Source organism: Meriones unguiculatus, chromosome 20 (genome assembly GCF_030254825.1).
Source record: "Meriones unguiculatus strain TT.TT164.6M chromosome 20, Bangor_MerUng_6.1, whole genome shotgun sequence".
NCBI lineage: Eukaryota > Metazoa > Chordata > Mammalia > Rodentia > Muridae > Meriones > Meriones unguiculatus.
In genome coordinates this window covers 44262701-44284099 of record NC_083367.1, presented here as the reverse complement: position 1 = coordinate 44284099, position 21399 = coordinate 44262701, and the positions used below count along the sequence as shown (strand labels likewise).

At 47.2% G+C, this 21399-nt stretch overlaps 1 protein-coding gene across 8 annotated transcripts in view; it reads right to left on the bottom strand.

Moving 5' to 3' along the window:
• The window catches only part of Fyn (FYN proto-oncogene, Src family tyrosine kinase), a 197793-nt gene that overhangs the window by 90719 nt on the left and 85675 nt on the right, over positions 1-21399 (bottom strand). The window lies entirely within an intron of this gene.

Genomic DNA, 21399 nt, shown 5'->3' with positions numbered 1-21399 from the left:
AGTAAAGTGCAATCAAAGGGGAATTTTCTTTTCTAAAAAGGTATAAAAATACACATATATGTACACACATATACATTTATTATATACATATACACATATAACTTGAGACAGGCTCTCACTGTGTAGTCTGAAACTTGCTTTGTAGACCAGGCTAGCGTCCAACTTTCGGGAAATCTGCCTCTGTCTCCCCAGTGCTGAGATGAAAAGGTGAGGGCCACCACACTCAGCTTCTATTTTTAAAATATGTATATGGGTGTTTTGTCTGTGTGTGGCCTGCCCATGAAGGCAAAGGTCAGAAGTGCAGATCCCTCAGAGCTGGAGTTACAGAGTTGCCCAAAGAGGGTGCTGAGAACTGAACGCAGGTCTTCTTAGCTGCTGAGCCAGTTCTCCAGCCCCAAGGGGTCCTTTATCACCACGTCAGCAACACCCCCTGCACCATCGGCAGACCTGTGCAATCCACGCTTCGTAAAGCTGCTGCACTGGCATAGTCTCTGCCAGAGTGCTAAGCCAGCAGAACAAGAAGACCGAGGAAGAAGAACTGCTTATACAGAAAACCCACAAGAACACGGATAAAGTTTGGTGACTGCTAAGAAGCATTAGTTAAACTGCCACGTATCACTTCAGTATGAAAAACTGTGCAGCGCTGGACAGAGAACGTAACTTAAGAGGAGAGCACTGGCTTCTTTCTCTTGATCTTCATCTTCTGCTCTTTGCCAAGCACCTCATCCAGATAAGAAGAGGATGACAAAAACAACTAAGAAAAACAAGTAACCTAATTACTGGAAAAATATGAGACAGGGACCATAACTCATGGAAGCCTTTCGAGATTCCAATCTATTCTATGGCTCCCGTGCAAAAATTCAAGTTCAACTTATTCCTAGACTCACAGGTAGAAAATACAGGCCCCTGCATCTCTACCTCAAACGAAAAACAGGGCTGAGAGGGCTCAGATGGTAAAGTGCCTGCTGTACGCACATGTGGACCTAAGCACCCAGCACCCACCTAAACGATGGATATTGTGGCTTCCATCTATAACCTGGGCAGGGGGCACAGGTGAGTGGATCCCTGGTGCACTCTGGCTAGCCAGTGTGATGCAGTCATAGCTCCAGGTCCAGGCAAGACTCTGTTTCAAAAACTGGGATGGAATCCCAGTACTAGGGAGGGAGAGGCAGGCAGAGCTGGGTGAGTTGGAGCTGGTGATCTACACAGCAAACCCTAGGCCAGCCAGGGCTCAGAGTGAGATCCTTTCAAACAAAACAAAACACACATAAACTATGGTGAAGACAGGTTACAGAAGGCTATCAGCATTCACTTCTGGCTTCCACACATGCACACACACACACACACACACACACACACACACACACACACACAGGGTGGGGGAGAGGAAAACAAGGCTGATACCTTTCTTCTACATGACTCAGAATAATGTCAGCAGGAACTGAGCCTCCAAGATGGCACCCACACTGGGAAGGAGACAGGTGTCGTTAAGGGGGACACTGGTAAGGTAGGCAGAGTGATGAGGTCAGAAACTTCCTTTATCTTCTTGGAAATACTGTTAAGGATAACTTTGAAAGAAACTGTTCAAGTCTCATAAAGTGAGGCACCACGTGACATCTAGCCATCAGAACTACTTGATCCATGGTCTGGACACCCAGTCCACACTAGGGTGTAAGGACCAACGTGGGAGTGGTGGGTGTGGGGCGTGTTGCTAATAGTCTTGGCCTATTTTAGCACACCTTTCTTTCCTGAAAGGCTGGTGCACTGTAATTCTGGATTAAGTGAGAACACAAATGAGGTTTACAAGTAATACTTTCTGTATTCATCTGGATCTGAGTCAGCTTTTAATTTAGTAAGAACGTTACCTGAAGATACCTCATGAAGAAGTTCCTTTTAAAACATGTTCATAGCCTAAATAACTGGAAACAACCAAAATAAACAAAACTTGAAAGACTGACCTCCTATCTGGTCGGCTGGTTAGCTAAATTCAGACACAGAAAAATATGTATGATGCACCATAAAGTTGTTTTAAAGTAGGATATAAGACGCCTGGCATAAGTTTGAAATCATTTTTTAAACACATCCAGATTTACAGCAGAAAAAAGACACTGAGCAAAATACTAACAACATATGTGATTATCCTTGTACAGCAGAACAACATGTCACTTTCGCTGGATTTCTGTATTTTTTAACTACTTCCCACTGGGAGTGTGGACTATTCACATGGGTACTATCCCACAATCATGAAAATACCTCCATTTAGCAAGGTCTTTAGAGGTTTCAGAAATAATGACTAATCCCCTTCTTGATGGTCCAAACCAATAAACAGCCAACCGCCCTGATGACAGCTTTGCTGGACTCAGGTCTCCCAGTGTCCCCAGGAGACGCTGAAAAGATTCTGGCCGGCCCAACAAGACACCTCCTTCCCTTACTTACTCTCCACACTTGGCAGCACCATCAACAGAGATGACAGGGGCCAGTCCAGGCCGTGGGGCTGCTGGAACTGTGCAGCACACTGGGAGCAACCATGTCCATGTCCCTGGCGCACTGCTTCCTGCGCCACAGCTTTCTCTGGCTCTGAAGGATGGTTTTAAAGCTGCCATGTTTCCTAGCGATCCTCCACTGCCCCTAACACGCCTTCTCCCCGCAGCTGCCCCACCGGAGTCCTGCCCTCCGGCAAGGCTCCTTCCCATCTCAATCTCTTGGGTGACCCCTGACAACTGGTCATTTGTGAGCAGGTATACAGTACTGCAGTTCTCGGCAATATATCCGGCAATATATCCGTTCTCAAGGTCAGAAGATCGAGCATCACAGTGGCATGATTTTACCAAGCACTTTTTCATGTTCCACGTGCAATCTTTCTCTCCTAGTCTGTTGGACTCCAACAGCCTATTTATTTTTCTTCTGTCTATCTAACTCTTAAAATCAGAAAATATCATTTTTCCTGATCCCACTTCACTCTCTTCCTGGGAGACCTTTACCTCTCATTTAGCTATGAAAATGAATGGCAAATCCTGAACACAGACATCCCAGGACAGCACCTCATGCCCTTGCCTCATAAGGCCCAGGATGCTGAAGCCTCTGTGTCCAGTCCCTATGGGACATTTTCTTGCTCTGGAGTGTGTTGCTGCCATTCGGACTTCATCAGACTATGCTATACACTCATTTGTCTGCCTGCTTTTTCTCTTCGGCACTGTTTCCCCAAATCTCACAGTTCTAACGGCCTGCTTCCCCAACTCCTCTGGGTGTTCCCTATAGCAAGAGCTGCCTGCTGCAGTTCTCTATTGCCAGAGATTCTAGCAGTGTGATCCATGTGTATTTGAGAGCTATCTAGCTGACTGAAATGAGAAAGGCAAGGCAGAGGCTGCAGGTTTCTCTCTATCTCCTGCGTGGTCTGACTAGAGATGGTGAAAAATGCTGGTGGGGCGGGGCGGGGCAAGATGACTCTGGCTTTCCTATCATGAGTAGAGGCTTCATTTTTTCCCCCTGAGCCTGTGTCCTGAAGAGAGAGTGATGTTCATAAAAACAGCTTTTTAAATTTGTGGGACACTGAAAATGTGAGGCACTATCATCCTGCTGTGCCCCGCCCAGCCCTCACTAGGAAAAGTTTAGTCAAACAAAGTCACCAGGTGTCACCACTTTCTGCAAGCTCCTGCCGCCGGCAGCAATAAATAAAATAAAAAGTAAAAAAGGACAAAACAAGCAAGCAAAAAACCAAAAAAACCTGACAGCCTGACAATACCCAAATGGAAAAAAAAAAAAAAAAGGAGCAAGAACCACACACCCAGAGACAGTGAGCAAACCCACACTGCCTGGAGGAACCCTCTAATTGCCTCCACACTCCCCAGGCACCCTTCCAGCTGCTTCCATTTAAGGAAACCCAACCACTGGGCTCCTGGCAGCTGTGGAGGTGGCAGGACATTGTCTCCAGTGCCTGGCTGGCTGTGGCAGGCAGGGATGAACAAGGACAGGGGATTCACAGGCAAGGCTCAACTGAGGACCCAACACCGAGCTTAATGTGTGATGTGCAAAAGTGAGCAAACAAGCTTCTCAGGACAGTGAGATGGTAAGAAACAATAAAAATCATTCTGGGAAAGCGGAGTTCTCTTCCTCTGCCATCTGCCCATAGCATGTTAAGTCTCATCAGGACTGCCTGGATCCTTTTCCTCTGAGGCCTAGTAAGGCTGCATCACCGGAGGCACTCATGACAGAGGTAGCCACTGCTCCCTTTACTCGGAAATTCACGTGGAGACTGAGCTGCCAATTGGTACCTCTGAGCAAGGGGTCTAGACCCTCTCCATGCATGGTCCTTGGTTGATGCTTCAATATCTGCAGGACCCTCTGGGCTCAGATTTTTTAGCTTTGTTGGTTTCCTTGTGGGGTTCCTGTCCCCTCCATGGCCTTCTCTCCCCACCACCCCTCTTCTTCCATAAGGGAGGGTGGGACTGGGAGGAGTTGAGGGAGGAGGCATCAACTAAGATATATAATGAATAAATTGTGAAAAAAGATGAAATTAAAAAAAAAATAAAGCTAAAACAACACAAAACAGTCATTCTGGGAAGAAGAGCAGCAGCAGCCTGTGTGGGCAGGAATGCTGCAGTGGCCCACTCATCTCAGCAGCCTGCCAGCTCCTGCAGGAACGCCAGGCTGCATTCAGGCTTCTGGAGGGGAAATGACCGGAAATGCAGGCACCCACGCTCTTCAGCATGGTGGGACTAAGCCTCCCCGGGCAAGAATTGCCAGCGGCAACCTCGGTGCTTAGAAATGCCAATTTCTGACTACAGTCTCACTCTGATCCTGTGTCCCCACCCTCTTGCACAGGAATCTCACCATCTGCCCCCAGCCTTCACCCTTTCTTGGGTTCCCACCACTCACACTCAAGCCTCTCTTAGGCAGTAACTACACAGAGAGTATTTTAAAAAAGAAAAACCACCGCCACAAACACACACAGGATCTTGGAGAACAGACAGTCCACATTCACATGCTAAAACAACCGTGTGAGCAGAGATGTGTTCACACCATCAGCTGCTGGTGGCTAGGACATAAGGGCAAAGTCCTTCTCCCCCATCACCTCTACAATATGCAACACCTCTGTCGGGGGGGGGGGGGGGGGGGGAGTGGCACTTGCTATGAGCCAGAGCCAGAGTGAGTCCCAAGGAACCTGGGCAACTTTCCCCAAATCTCAAAGGCACTGAGGATGGTGTTAGGACTTGCAGCCCAGCCTGGTTGCGAACTTTACTGAATGAAGTTTCTTTCATTCATGGAGGTGCTTCTCTGTTATTGAGTGCTCTCGGTACCGAAGAACAGTTGACTACTGTGAATACAAGAGTCACTTTTCCAGATTCAACTGCAATTTGGAATTTGGAAAGAGAAGCTGGAAGTCAGTGAGAAGGGTTGTTGTTAAAAATTTCTTGGTTGGCCCATCATCTGGGAATTTGTAAGGACCATGGGGCAGGGGAGGGGGGAGTCTAGGTGGCTGCTTTTGCTTCCCCAGGTGGTCCCTTCCCCCAGCAGACTGCAGCAGAGATGCAGAGCCTTTCTTGAGCTGGAAAACACAGGTTCTGGGACACAAAAAGCTCTGTGCAGGGCAACATGAGGGACGCACAGGTTGCCCCCTCAGGGTCTCCCTTCCCCTTCAGCAGAAAACTCGTCATGTATCCCCTGAACTCCGAGAACCTCTGCCTCCAACCATTACTGCCAGTAAAACCAAGTACATAGCAGTTACTGCATAGGCCAGCTCACCATCAAAAGAGGACAGGGGCGAGGGGAAGGGGAAGGGAAAAGGGGAAAAGGGGAAGGGAGAAAAGGGGAAGGAGAAAGGGGAGAAGGGAAGAAAAAGGGGAAAGGGGAGAAAAAGGAGAAAAGGGGAAAAGGGGAAAGGGGAAAGGAAAAGAAAAAGGAAAGGGGAAAGGGAAAAGGGGAAGGGAAAAGGGAAAAGGAAAGGAAAGGGGAAAGGAAAAGGAAAGGGTAAAGTGGTTATGCTCTTGCATGTGGGAATAGCTTCAGCACCTATGTTGTATGTACACAGTGTTCCTTGGACAATGATGGAAAAATATCACATGGAATCTTACATAAGTAACCTACACTGAAAAAAAAAAAAAAAGAATCATCTTTCCCATGTTTGGTCTGGATTTCCCAAGAGCAGCTCAGTGAGGAAGCTCCCTGGGCAGCAGGCCCATGGTGGACAGGCCCATGGTGGAGTGGCCTTTCGGGAGATGCTCCACATCTGCATCGGGCTTTTCATTCTCCCATCTCCTCTCTCCTGTTGAGATGATTAAGGTGAAAATCTGAGCAAGTCTCAAATCAGTCTCATGGGGCAGAAAGCAACAGGATAGTCATTCCGGAAAACCGCTTTTGTCTCATCCACTGCTTGACAGTTAAGACAAACTCTGTTCCGTTAATAATCCCAATGCATGCATCAACATTTTATTGTTTAAATTTTCACCCCTAAAAATTCAAGTTTTGCTCTGAGCATCCAAAGTTACCACTTGGCCATTATGATTAACATTATACTGTGATCGCTTTACCATTTGCCTGCCCATTTGGCTATACCATAGAGATTTCACCAATTCCTTTTTTCAAGGTTTTCAGTTGTAAGGGTGTGGGTAGATACATGCCCTTACTAGCTGGGAGACCTTGGGCAGATATGTAGTTTCTTGGTGCTTCAGTTTCTACACATAAAATGTGGCCAGCAGCATCCCTGACTGCAGCAAAGGGGCTGGCGTAGTGTGGGAAATACATGCCCCACTCCAACTCAGGACAGGGTCACAGCCAATTTTAGTTCTCAACCATAAATGTCCTCTGAAAGACTCCACACAACAGGGGATCGAAACAGATGCTAAAACTCACGGCCAAACTTTGGGCAGAGCTCAGGGAGTTGTAGAAGAGTGGGGGAACAGAAGGACCCAGAGTGGGCAGGAGCTCCAAAAGAAGACCAAGAGCTAACGAATATGGGCTCATGGGGGCCTGCAGAGACTGATGCACCAACCAAGGACCATGCAGTGAAGAGGAAGGACCTAGACCCCTGCTCAAATGTAGCCGATTGGCCGCTCAGTCTTCATGTGGGTTCTCTAGTAAGGGGAGCAGGGGCTGTCTCTAACATGGACTCTGTTGCCTGCTCTTTTATCACTTCCCCCTGGTGTGTGGGGGTGGGGTGGGGGGTATTGCTAGGCCACAGAGGAAGAGGATGCAGGCAGTCCTAATGAGACTTGATAGGCTGGGGTCAGATGGTAGAGGAGGAGGACTCCCCCTTTCTGAGAAATAGGGGAGAGGGACAGGGACAGGAAGAAACAGGAAGGGAGAGTGGGACTGGGAAGAGAAAAGGGAGGGGGCTACAATCAGGATGTAAAGTGAATAAATTACAGAAAGAAAGAGAGAAAGAGAGAGAGAGAGAGAAAGAAAGAAAGAAAGAAAGAAAGAAAGAAAGAAAGAAAGAAAGAAAGAAAGAAAGAAAGGCATAACAGCATCAATTCAGATAGAAGATTAATCATGGATAGCATGTGGCTGGAGCTGGTGAAGTAGGTCATTTATGCTACTCTGTTTACTCTTGTAAAAGTTTCTGTGATGAAATGTTTTAAAAAGAAACTGGTCACTGATTTTGTCAAGTAAAATAAAAAATGGAATCTATTATTTCCTGTGTTTGAAAGACTTAATAAGCAGCCTGTGAGGAAGCGATAGGTGGTGAGGCTGTGGTTAACGACTCAGGGTTGGGGTGCCTATCATCTCTCTTGATGGGTGCTGTGGGAAGGGGGCAGGGAGGAGGTGGGAGCTCAGCTCGGCAGTCTGTGAACGCCTCCCCCCAGGTGATCTGGCTCACTCCGGGTGAGAACGTCTGTGCTGGCAGAAAGTGCAGAAACCACACTTTCCAGCATGTTAACTGTGAGAATCAATACTTTGCATAATGCAAAGCTGAGCCTCCAGCTAATCTGCAGGGTGAAGACATGGTGCCCAGGCCCTGACGGAGCAGAAGAATCTTATCAATATAAACTTGTAGAGCTAAGGAGTCCCTTCAGTGGCCCTCAGACTTTGGGACCCGAGAAGATGGACAGTGTTAGGTGTGGAAAGGCGCCATGTCCTTTACAGCACACTGCCGCCCTCTTGTTCTAGTCCCCAGTTCCTTCCTTTCCTGTGGAGGCTCATTATCGCCTCTCCCTTCACAGAAAGGGCTGTGCAGGAAGCAAGAGATGGACAGCATGTAGGGGAGGAGCCCCATCCTGGGAGCAGGAGCACTCTTTGTGGGACGGGATCCCATAAAGGCAGCTTGGTTGGGTGGGCTACCACAGGGACCAGAACCCTTGGCCATTCAGTGGACTTCCTGAATAAGGCCAGAGGGGAGAGAAAGTTCCTGAAAGCAGGCCCTTTGCACATGTGCACACAGTCAGCCTGGGAGAGGTTTTGTATTTGTGGATAGTGGACTGAATCTTGTCCCCTCAGAATTCATGGACAGAAAGTCCTCTTTCTCAATAAGACTATATTTAGAGATAGGAACTTTTAAAAAAAGTGGTTAAATAAGTTCACAGGTGTAGGTCTTTCAAAGACAGGGAGAAAGACTGGAATATAGATCCAGAATGCTTACCCATGATGCACAAGGTTTGGCTGGATCAGACAAGGAAGAGGACAGGAGCCTTCCACAGGAGGCCTCTGGAAGACTCCACCCATCAGGGTATGGAAGGAGACACTAAGACTCATAACCAAACTTTGGGCAAAGTGCAGGAAACCTTATGGAAGAAGATGGAGGTAGAAAGACCTGGAGGGGACAGGAACTGTATAAGGAAACCAACAGAGCCAAAACAAAACAAAACAAAACAAAACAAATACCTGGGCCAGGGGGCCCCTGCAGAGACCAATAAATACTTCAACCAAGGACCATGCATGGAGAGGACCTAGATCCACTGTTCAGAGGAAGCCCATAGGCTGCTCAGTTTCCAAGTGGGTTCCCTACTAAGGGGAGGTGGGGCTGTCTCTGAACTCAGTGGCTGGCTCCCTGATCAGCATAGGGGGAGAAGAGGGCGGGAGGGAAGGATTGGGAGGAGATGAGGGAGGGGGCCACAGCCAGGATACAAAGTGAATAAACTGTAATAAATAAATTAAAAAAGAAAAAAGAGCGGATATGTCAGTCCATTTCTGCATCCCAGCACGTGGGTGGTGGGGACGGAAGAATCAGAAGTCCTGTACTACACAGGGAGCTCTAGGGTAGGCAGTTTTATTTATTTATTTATTTTTTCTGTCCTTTTGTTTTACAAGACAAGGTTTCTTTGTGTAGCCCTGGCTATCCTGGAATTAGCTCTATAGACCAGGATGGCCTCAGAGGTCCATGTGCTGGGATTAAAGGCGTGTACCATCACCACCTTTTCTTTTAAATTTTTACTTTATTTACTTTCTGAAACAAAACAAAACAAAATAAATAAAACTAAATAAAATAAAAGAGAGGGAAGAACCCTGACTTAGACCCAATATTACAGAGAATGTGGAAGGAAAATTGCTGCAATTTCAAGGCCAGCCTGCTACATAGTGAGACGAACAAAGTTCAACAAAACAAAGCAGACTTAAAAAGTGATACCAAAACAAGAAATAGCAGCCAGTGTACACATACAGAGAGGACCACGTGAGGACCCAGGGAGGCCATTGCCGCCTATAAGCCAGGGAGGCAGGCCTCAGGAGGCACCTCGCGTGCTGGCATGCTGATCTCAGTATCCAGACTGTGAGAAACCTATTTAGGCTGCCCTAAAGTCTCAGGCATTCTGTTACAGTTCCCTGAGCTGACAACTATACCAAAGGTCTCCGTGACAGGGCTAACCATCTAAAAGTGACCTGTATTTATCTCTCTGATTGCGCTAAAGGTTCTAGAACACGTTATACCCATTGTTTTATTGTTGTTTTCAGCAACCATAATGAAAAAAGAAGCAGTGTGAGACTTTGCAGATGGGGAATTTCCAGTCTGGGGGGTCATGAAGAAGGTGTCATTTAAAACCAGCTTTGCATATAATAGGGTGTGGTAGGTGCTGGGAACTAAACCTGTGTCCTCTGCAACACTGAACAGTTAGTTATCTTAACTGCTGAGCCTTCTCCCCAGCCCCCCAGAAGGACCCCTGAGGGGATGGAAGGAGGTCCTGAAGCCTGGTGAGGGTACAGGGTTGGGTCTGCTGCTGGACTGCATATGAAGTGGAACAGTTGACTGAGGTGGAGAGATGGCTGGACAGAAATCACAGAAGGCCCTGAACGCTGCTTCCAGGCTAGGGAGCAGGGCCAAGGCTGACTGGAAAAGGTCCGAAGGAAGAGGACACTGAGACTGACACAGGGTGACGAGGGAAAGTAAAGAGAGTGACATATGTTAGCACATTCCTTATCTTCTTTTGTCTGTGAAACAACAGCCATTTTGGACAGTGGGAAAACTGAGGTTCATAGAGGGGGAGTCTCTTGTGCAAGATTCAACAGATAGTAACAGAACTCTGCTTCAAACACATACTTGCAACCAAAGAGATTACTCTGTCCATTGTTCTGTTTAAAGCCCCAAACCAGCTGCACGGATGGCTTAATGGTGTGTGCCATGTCTGACTGGCCCCTGACTACCCAGGGCGATGAATGACTCTTCCAACCATGCACTCTAGATGTAGACTCCAGAGGGTGGAAAGTCAAGATGGCCTCTGTGGTGGTGGATTATTAAGTTTGAGAAATGCAGAAGTTGTATATATACACAGATTTCAGGACAAGTTTTAGGACACAGAATTTTAGGCCAGGCTCCCCACAGCTCAAGTCTCCCTAAGACCAATGGATACAACTGAGTTGGAAGCAAGTGGCTCTTACACTCTTATCTGGGCCCAGTTCTCAGGACACTGACTGGGACATTTTCTTCTCCACCAGGAGATACTAAGAAAGGCTCCAGGTCAAGGGCTGCTCAAGCAAATGTTGTCTGGTCAAACCCTTTGCTATTTCCTTTCCCTTGTTCCCCCTCTCTCTCAGCTGTTAGTATAACGCTCAAAACGAAAACAGTGTGACTCAGGAGCACCTTTGAAAACTAAAACCTAGGGATCAAGACACTTGTCTGGAGTCAATGATAACCTCTGGTTACTTAGTAGAAATATAGCCATTAAAAGACACCGTGACATGAGCACCAGCTATTCACTCAAGGAAATAAAGATGGCTTCCACCCAGGAATACGAAAGGAGTGTTGTGTGTATGAGAGCAATGCTTCAGGGAAGGGGTGGGAAAGGAGAAAGGCCTTTCGCACTGCTGTGATTTCAAATCACCTTAAACCTAGAGCAATTTATATGCCAGGTTTCAGGCGATCTGGGAAGAGCAGGAGCCAGACACACAAAGTTACAACCTCAAGAACACAATACAGAGGACCAGGATGTCTCTCTCGGGCGAGGTGCTGGCTGGGTGCCACCTTCCTTCACTTGCCGCGTGACCTCAGAAAGGACACTGCTGGTTTGTCCTGCATACCACTGAGAGCGGGGGAGACCTGGGTCTGGGCTCCAGTTAAGAATATGAGACAATCTTTGCCCTGTCCAAAGTGCAGCTTTTACAAATCAGAGTTTGTATGTGGGTGAAGCTCGCTGCACAGGTTCCAGCTGCTTGTGCCCATTCTCTTGCCAGCCTCCTTCCTGCTGATCATGGTCTAACAGTTCATGCAACAGGGTCAGCAGACAAAGACTTGACCTCTGGTAGAAACAGAACCTGACCTTTTCTGATGCTCTAAATGGTTTGGGGGAAGTATTGGACCAGCCGTAAGAAAACAGTGGGCTGGGAAGATGGATTAATGGGTAAAGTGCTTACTATACAAGCATAAGGACCTGAGTTAGGACCCCCAACAATCGTATTTGTCGGTGACCCAGTACTGGGAGTGCACAGGAAGATCACTGGGGCTCACCAGCCCTCCTGTCTAGCCAAAGTAATGAGCTCCATGGTCAGTGACAAACCACATCTCAAAAAGTGAAGTGAGAGGGAACAGAGGATTACATTAGAGCTAATCTCTGGCCTCCACATTTACACAAGGGAGTGCATGCAGGCAACACATACAACACATACATTCATGTAACATACATACATACGACACATACAATGAAACAAAATAGCAAAAGAGAGACATAAAACAGGGTGTGGTAGAGATGTCTAAAACCCAAGTTACTCTGAAGGCTGAGACAAGGCTGCAGGTTCAAGGACCATTAAAAAAAACTGAGACTAGCTTGGGCAATTCAGTGAGGCCCTGTGTGTCTCAAAATAAAAGCAGGAGAAGGGACTAGAGCTAAAGCTCAGTGATAGAATGCTTACGCTTGTGAGGCCATGGGTTCAGGCTCCCAACACCATCCCTTCCGAGGAGGCGTTTGAGCCATTTAGGAATACATTATACCTCTATGTTTTATATCACCAAGAAACTACTAAATAACATATAGTTAAAGAGACTTTTCATTAGGAAGGGTCTTCAAGGAAAAAAAATGCATTATAACATCAACTTGGTCTTGAAAAAAAATGCCATCTAGTCATCAAGTTACTTGGAAGAAAGAGAATCATGGAAACTACCATGGAGGGGGGGGGAAAAAAAAGAAACATGTTCTAGCATGCACCATCATTTCCAGGCAGTAGCCTCCCTGGCTGGCTGGGCGGAGGCAAACTGCTGAGCTGGCAGTTATGGTCACACTAAGCGTCTCCCTGTAATTAGAGTGCCAGGAGAAAACGGCACAAGGAGGAGAGAAATATGTGGCCTCAGAGTCGGGGGAGGCGAGAGCATTGATTAGGTTTCTCTGGGGAGACTCAAGTAAAAGAACCAGCTGGTATGGCCTTGGACTGCTTCACTGCCCGGGAATGCAGCCGGGAGTTGCCGTGAACACACCTGAAATGTCACTCTGTCAAAGTGAGACGTGCTGGAAGATTAAGACACGTGGATTTCAAGGATATAGAGGTTATCTGGTAAACAATAACATTTGGGGCATATACTGGGTTAAATAAGGTATACTATAAAAAAAAAAAACAAGTTTACTGGTTTCTTTTTACTTTTTTCTACACCTGCTGTTGAGAAAAATGATTCGCAGTCTGTGCTGGGTTTCTACTGTACAGAGCTGGTTCAGGCTGCAGCTTCTTCGGTGAGCCAGAGCTAGCAGTGGGAGGGGCGTGGCTGCTGGAAGGCTCAGGTGGTTTGAAGAAGCACGACAAGCCGGGAGCTGACCTGTCAGGTAACACATTCGGGCCAGCAGACAATTTTCACTTCAGGAAGCATGAGGAGTAGTGCCAAGGGACTCAAGATGATCAAGTCTAATTGGCAGGGTGCTGCTCCCCTGTGCCTAGAAGGAGGTTAATCTGCTAAACGGCAGAAGGATGGAGTTCTTGCACAATGAAGGGACATGACAGGAGTTCAGTGTCTGTGCTGCCACCACTCCAAAATGGAGTAATTCTAGACTGAGGCAGGGTGAACCTCACAGGCTCTCAGCCAGACCCCTCCTCCGTTCGGTCTGCTCATGGGCACACACTCTAGCTTTTCCTGTGCAGTACACACGCTGAGAGGTGCAGAGAGACGGTGACCACAGAATGGGCAAAAGCAAGGCTCGAGGAAGTTTGAAAAGGAAAAATCCTATGATACTCAGAGGGAAGTACTAGTTAGAGGAGACACAAGAAATATCTACTTCTGTGCTTTTAATCTATTCATCAGAAATCTAAGGCTCTGATTTAAGGAAATCCAATGTCTTAGCGTATTAAATAATCCAGCTAAATAATGCCTTCGTGAAACTCAACTTTCCCTTCTTTGCAAATCTAACAACCTGTGAGGCAAAACAGTATCACAGTTTCATTCCAGTATAATAGCTTCTTGCATGGAAAAGAAAATGCTAAAAACAAACATTCAAAGAACAAAGAAATGATTCCATTTGTAAACAGAACCTGCCCCAAGGCTGCCTTAGCTAGCACTGGCGAGGCTGTAAACAGAAGCTCAGCTCCTAAACTTCCAATGAACAAATCGGTGATGTATAGTGAAGTCAGGATGGGAAACACAGAGATCCAGACTCGAAGCAGGGCCAAGCCTGCTCATCTGAGCTCTAACATACCTGTTCCTTTCAGAAGTAAGGGGCTTCCATATTCCCAGACAGGCAGGATCTGCAGCCTGAGGCAGGAACTGCAAAGAGGGACCAGCCAGAGGGGAACCTGGGCATGGAGGCACTGAAAATAACCTGGTCAAGCATGCTAGATAGAGGTGGCTTGATTAGAACTCTACCTCCCTGGCCTCATGACTTTTGCAAGTTACTTCAGCCATCTCAAGTGTGTGCTAGAAGAAAGTGAAAGAAATTCTACATGCAAGGAGGCTGTGAGACATTTAGCTCATCAGAAGCCCTCTGCGGAAGTTCCTCCCTTTTTATCCCTGAAGACAAGAGAGAAAACTGTAGTACAATCTATTATTATAATAAAATCTAGCTGACTACCACAGAAATCAAACATGAAGGTGTTTATCATATGATGCAAAGAGCTCAGGACAAGAAAGAACAAAAAACATCACAGTTTTTCTTCCAAAATAACTACAGATCCAAGCAAAGATTATCCAGACACACCACCAGAGGAGAGAAGGCCAGGATCTGCACCAAGGACAGAAAACAAGTTGACATCGCTTGCCATGTGACGTGGCGTCCTATTAGACACAAGACAGCACTTACGACACATTCCTCCTGAAAACTGTGTAATCTCTATTTTAATAACAACCCTCCAGAGCTGATGCTTTTCAGGAAGAGAGGAACAGGTTAAATCACCCCATGAAGAAATAGGTAAGACCAGAGTGTGGCGTGCCTGGGAGGCATAGGCAGGCAGAGCTCTGTGAATTCGAGGCTACCTCAATCTAAATACTGAGTTTCAGGCTGGCCAGGGCCTCACAGTGAGGTGTACTCATCTCAAAACATTAAAAATAGGGGGAGGGGTTGGGTAGATGGGGAAATTCGAAGAGGGATTGGGATTTGGGAATACTATGCTGGAGTAAATAAACAGTATTGTGACACAGAAGAGTGCTGTCTTTCTTAGGTTAGACATGGCATAATAATTAGAACTGAAACATTGAGACATTTGCTCTTTCTAGTTGGCTCAGAAAGCAAGTAAGCTATATGTAACATTTATGTATGATTGGAAGAGAATAAAGTAAATACACTAAGTATGGAACAAATGGTAACTTTAAGTAAAAGGATTATAGGGGTTTGTTTAACCACTTATTCTACTGACCAGTAGGTTTGACACTGTTTTCAAACATAAAACGTTGGGGTGCCGGAGAGATGGCACAGCATTTGAGAGCATGCTCTGCTCTTCCAGAGGACCTGGGTTCTAGTACTGACACCCACATCAGGTGGCTCCCAACCACCTGTAACTCCAGCTGCTCCAAGGGATCCTACAGCTCTGGCCTCTGTACACCTGCAGCCACTCACACAGACACAGAAAGAGACATAGTTAAACATAGTAATATTAAAAGTTGGGGAAGAAAGGCAACCAAACAACCTCCAAACACAGATGAAGGTGGGGTCGGAGCAAATAATATCATCACCTCCCCCTGTGAGAAGCTGTCTACTCTGACATGCAGGCCAACTTCCCCTCATGGACTGTCACTCAGTATTTCATTTTATCACTTTAACAAATTTTGCACGTGCTCATTCAAGCCAACATGCTGTTGTTTTAGCTTCCTTGCTGGCAGACACCCAAACCAAACCTTAAGCAATGCTCTGTCAGCAAGCTGTGCTAATCCTAGAGGCAGGATGAAGCCTCAGACCAAATCCCAAACTCAGGATGCTGACACCTACATCTCTATCAGGATGCTTTCTTAGGAAGTGCAAAGAAATCCTTCTAACCACTGAGCCATCTCTCCAGCCTTATCAGGACAGTTTCAAGCTGGTAAGATTAGATAAAGTCTGTAGGCAGAGCATTTTACTGGACTCATATCTTCCTCCAAACAAGTGTCCATTCTCCTGTGCTGGGCCATGATGGGAAGGCAGGTGCAGGGATTGATGAGCCATGCCTCGGGTGTCAGTGAATCTGTGCCCACGAACAGCGTGCTGTGCTGAGTCCTGGTGCACGAGCTACAACGTACAATCTGCACAACTGTCGCCTGGATCCCATGTCTAGCATTTGAGGACCTCCATGAGCCTTCGACCCAGACGGCTAAGGGCACCTGGATTCCGACTGTGAGTGTGCACCTGCTTCCACCGTGTGTTGGTCATACAGCACCGAGCCGTGCTTCTAAGCACGGTGCTGTAGATGCCATGACGGAGCCACATCTTTCCCAGGCTCTGAAGGCCAACTCCCTGTCGACAGTGCCTGCAACTCTTCAGAGGACAACAAACACTCCCACAAGTTACCAAATGCCCCCGCCTTAGACAGGCAAACTCAGGAGCCTCCGATTTTATCTGCTGATATGACTCCCCATCATCCAAGAACTAGTTTGGGAGGATCAAATGCTTTGCAGCTCTTTATAAACTTGGAAGAGCCATCTGAATGGCATCCAGACACACGGCCTCACCGGCGAAGCCGAGGCGGGGCTGGCCACCTGGATCCCAGGTGGTTCCACTACAGACTTTTCAAACCAGCCAAACACTAGCACACATGACAGCTTCCGAGTCTGAAATCCGAGTCTGAAGATACCTCCCCTGGGGAAGTGAGCAGTTGGGGCTTCTACGTGTTGCTACAGATTAAAACCACATTATGGCGTGTGCCATAGCGTGGGGGCAGATGGCAAAGCCATGGGCAAGGCAGCATCCTGGAAGCCACTTCATGGAATCTGGTTCAGGGTGTTGCCAAAACTCTCCTGGAGTGAAAATGACACCTGTCTCGGTGAACAGGTGATAAAAGGACGGTTGTGGATGACTTCAGCTATCAGGATTGTAACACAAGGAAGACGATGGCTCCCTGCCCTCCTATACACAGGTTGGTTTTCAAAGTGACTACTTTAGACATCTTTTTTATAATTAATTAATTTTCGTTTTTTGAGACAGGGTTTTTCTGTGTAGCCTTGGCTGTTCTGGATTCACTTTGTATACCTCGAACTCACAGAGATCCACCTGCCTCTGCCTCCCTGAGTGCTAGGATCTCAGGCGTGCATCACTGTGCCTGCCTTAGATATCTCTTGAAAGGGAATCTTAGAGGCTGGGTCAGACTGCAGCACACACAAGTCTCTTGAAGTGTAAGCTCCAAGCAAAAGCTGAGACAGGGCAGGGATTCTCAGACCTTCTAGAGAGCCTCTTAGCAGGAGGCCAGGCCTAGCAGGAGGGACCCAGGACGCGCCACTGTAAAACAAACCTCACCCTGGTCCCTTTCTAGAAACACCTCTGGTAAAAGGCTGCCTCCAACCCTACTCATGGTTGGTTCTTGCTCTCCTCTGGCCTTCACGATTCAGGATTCAAGGAAAGTGCTTCAGCCCTCGGGACTGGTTAGTGCTTGGGGTTGCAAAAGTATCCCCTTTTGTCCATTTCTCTGCTCCTTCACATCATGTAAAAGACAAGCTGATTTCATTGTGCTATGTGATTTCTCCCTTTATCAATCATTTTTAATTAGGCGTAGAAAATGCTGACCGAGCAGAAAGTCCTGGCCTCTTTCTCGGGCTGAGATCCCCATGTACTAGCAGAGTAGTGAGGCCACAAGAGGCTGTGAACAGGAGGCAGAGTCGGTTAAAGATGTGTCTGGTAGATCAAGAGAGAAAACAGATACCCACTCTGGACCATGATGCTCTGAGATGACCCAGGGCAGGGGTCTGGTGGACCTGAAGCCATAACTGAACAGTTTCCTTGTAGACACTTACCCCATATAAAGCACAGTGTTTTTATGGTCCCTTTCAACTCTGTTCACCTTCAGGACTTCTGTACATCCCTCCGAGTTCCACTCATCTTAAAGACATGGGCTGACAGCACGAAGTCCCTCAACCTCTGGGCCTGGCCATCTGACACAAGGCTTTCAGCCTTCCTGTGGCTTTCCAGAGCACATTTCCACCGTATTCATGTGTGTGGAAAAAATAGAAGAAAGGGAAAGAAGGAATCATAAAGCCGAAAGAAGACCAGGCCAGAGGTTTTGGTAAGAACATATCCATGTCCTCTGCGTATACCACACCCTTTCTGGGAGATGTTACTGGCCTGGAAGCTGGGTTAGTAGGACCTAAAATATGCCACACAAAAAGCACAGTGGCCCTCCCAAAATAGGACCCATAATTAAGTGAAGTCTTTTCAAGAGGATTGTCCTGTATCACAGCTTGACATACGTTGCTTTTATCTACCAGCTTCAGCAAATGCAGCCATACTGGACCACGAAAGCGCTCAGCAACTGACACTTAGGCCAGACTGCTGTGTCACTAGCAAATGGATGCACATAAGCAGTCCTGGGTACCAAACACTGGATCGCAATCATCCATAATGAGACCCCTCTCCTCCCTAAGCACACTTCCATCAGACCAGAATCACTACCCTTGATTCAAAATGCAGGACCAGCTCGGACTGCAGAGCCATTTCATCTGAACTCAAGCAAACCAAGGAGGCCGGGAGCTAGTGCAGAACACGGCCCCTTCTGTGTGGATGCCGAGGTCACACTGTGAGAACCTCTCTTTCCTCCTGTGGGCCATCAGTCAGCATGCCTTGTCTGTCTGAATTAATTTAGGTCCACTTTTGCTTGGAGTCAGGAGTAACAAAGGAGGTAGCTTGTAGGAGCCATCGCAGGCCTGTGTATTCTGAGCCCTTTTTAGGTGTGTGTGTGTGTGTAATTAGATTTTAAAATAAAAACTCTTACACCAACAGGCACTTTAGACATGTTACTGGCTCCAACATCAGTTTCTCAGCCTCAGTACCACTGACATCTGGGATCATTTTCTGGGTGTGTGCACATGTGTAGTTCTAGTTGTTGCGGAGCATTTAGCAACATCTCTGACATCACCAAATATCCTCTAGGAAGGCAAGGTGACCCCAGATGAGAAGCACCGTGATTCATCTTTCATCCTGCTATGGCCCAGAGATGAGGAAGAATCTTGGCTTCTCAAATGTATTCACAAGTTGCAGCTTTAAGAATCTTAAACTTCTTGACTCTTAATAATGAATCAGAACCTGAGAACTCGTCTGTACCTCACAAGAGTGGTACATAGCACTCCCACTGCCTCAGCTACAAGTGCCACAACTGGCTCTCCTCCGGACACAGGGGAACACACACTTGCTCCTCTGAGCTCCTGAACTGCTCACCTCCTTTCAAGAGCTCTGTTCTTTGAGGAGCACTCACCAGGAAGGCTGTGCAACCCGTAGCGAGGTGCTCGGTACTGAGAGTGATGGATGGGAGGGAGTTTAGGTATTCACTAACATCTACAGAGGTGAGGTATTCCCAGCCAGATCCTGGCAGTCACAGTGCTTCGGCGCTGGGCACGGGCAAGAGGGGGAACTGTAAAGCAGGGGCCTCTCCCAAGAGCTTCGTGGGATGGGGCAGCCCACGGACAGAACCCTAGAGGGAAAGAACATACAGCAAGGGGGTAGTTGGCTGCACAGGAGAGAGGGTGGCCGAGGAAGGGAATCATCTAAGCATGGTGGACTGGCACGTGGGACGCTGCGGTGACCTCCTAGAAATGAAGAGTGGCAGGTGCAGTGCTACTCAGGTACTTATCACATCACTTCCGTGGGCCCCACGCTGTGGTGGCAGAAAGGGCTCAGCCTAGGTCGCTGTCCCACACACAGTCCAACGTAAGGAGTAGGCGGTTTCTCTTTCTTTCCACTCTCCCTCACGCCACTTTCTTTTTAACAAATTGAGGTAACTGTCCTCTGTCTCAGAGCGCACTCTTTCCGTCTTTCATTCACATACAACAAAATTCAGTCTCTTCACTGTACGGTTCTGCGAGTTTCTACAAGAGCCCACAGTTGTGTAAACAGCACCACGATTAAGATATGGAACAATATGATCACTCTTCTCAAACAATTCCCTTGTGTCCCCTAATTGTTTATTATTTTATTTTTCATTAAGACAAACATCTGGGTTCAGCACAATGATTTAATGTGCATATACAGTGTCTAATGATCAAACCAGAACAAGCATTCCCAATGCCTCAAAAGAAAATACTTCTACAAGCTTGGGACTTTTGTGTTCTTTTTCTGGTTATTCTGAAATAAATCTGATAGTGTTATAAACAATACTTCCCTTGAGGGCTAGAGAACAGCGGGCCTACTCCCTTCCAGCCTCACTGTTTTACACACAAGCAAGCAGCCATAGGCAATCTCCTTATCTCTGAGAAGACATACATCTCCTGGTTAGACATTTTGCTGAAGAGACTTTTTGGCTCTTTAGAGATTACCATAGAGACCTCCTGAGGCCATGGCCATGTCCTTTATTCACAAAACAGACAAGTGACCTTAATGTTAGCATTCTCTGCAGCACCAACACAGTTAAAGGCTTCAACCCAAAGCCAACTGTTGGTTCAATAATTGGGTAGTAAAATCAAAAGGAAGCTTTGAAAGTAAAAGACCATACAAAAGGATCGTTTTCCTCACTCATGTCCCTTCCTACTAACATGAATGAAAAGGGTATCAATAGTATTTTAACCAAAAGCTCAAAGGATGCCACCTCACAAGGTTGCAAAGATGACAGGAAGGGAAGCCAAGTTAGCTGTGCTTGTCTGAGGGCGGGCTTCCAGGGGCTCCAGAAGGAGGCCTAAGTCATGGGGGGTGGGGGGACCCATAGACCCATAGCTCATTATGGAGTAAATGATGGAGAAATTGCTGTGTTGACCCCTGGGAAATCATGTGTGTGAACAAGTCATCTCTCAAGTCTTCCTGCTGGAAACATGCACCTTCTGAGTGGCTTGTTTATCTTCAGTGGCAAGTGTGGCTCCCAAATGAGGCTCCACCATTAGACATGGCTGCTGTGAAGCAACTACTGGGCCCCAGCACTACCCGGCTCACTCATTCCCACAACCTCCCCGTGACGCAGGAAATATTAAAGGCCACCACTTACAGAAGGCCCTGGGACTTGGAGAGGTCATAAGACAAAGCATTTAACCTAGATCCCCTGACTCCAAAGACTGCCTCCTCACGCACGACCAGCAGTCAAGTCCTGACTGCGTTCCTTGGCCTCTGCAGTTACTTCTCCCAGCCTAGGGCAAGCTCCCAGGGCAGGCAAGCTCCCAGGGCACTGCGCTGCTCCCTTCCATTCATTTCCCATTCTTCATGTAGCCAACCTCTCTCTCATTTCAACACACAGGCTATTTCCAACTCCTAATTTTGGAGAGGATGTTCTTCTACCTGGTGCGTTTATTACTCCTATTATATAGCTGGCCTAAACATAAACTAAATCGCCAAGGGTGTCCCAGGCCCCGCATTTGAGCTCCCCCCCCCCCAAAATCCGTATCACTCAGTAACATTCGTTTTTAACAAGAAAAATGGCTTACTGTTAGAAAACACTGCTTTGGTGCCACACTTAACTAAACACTTCCACTTG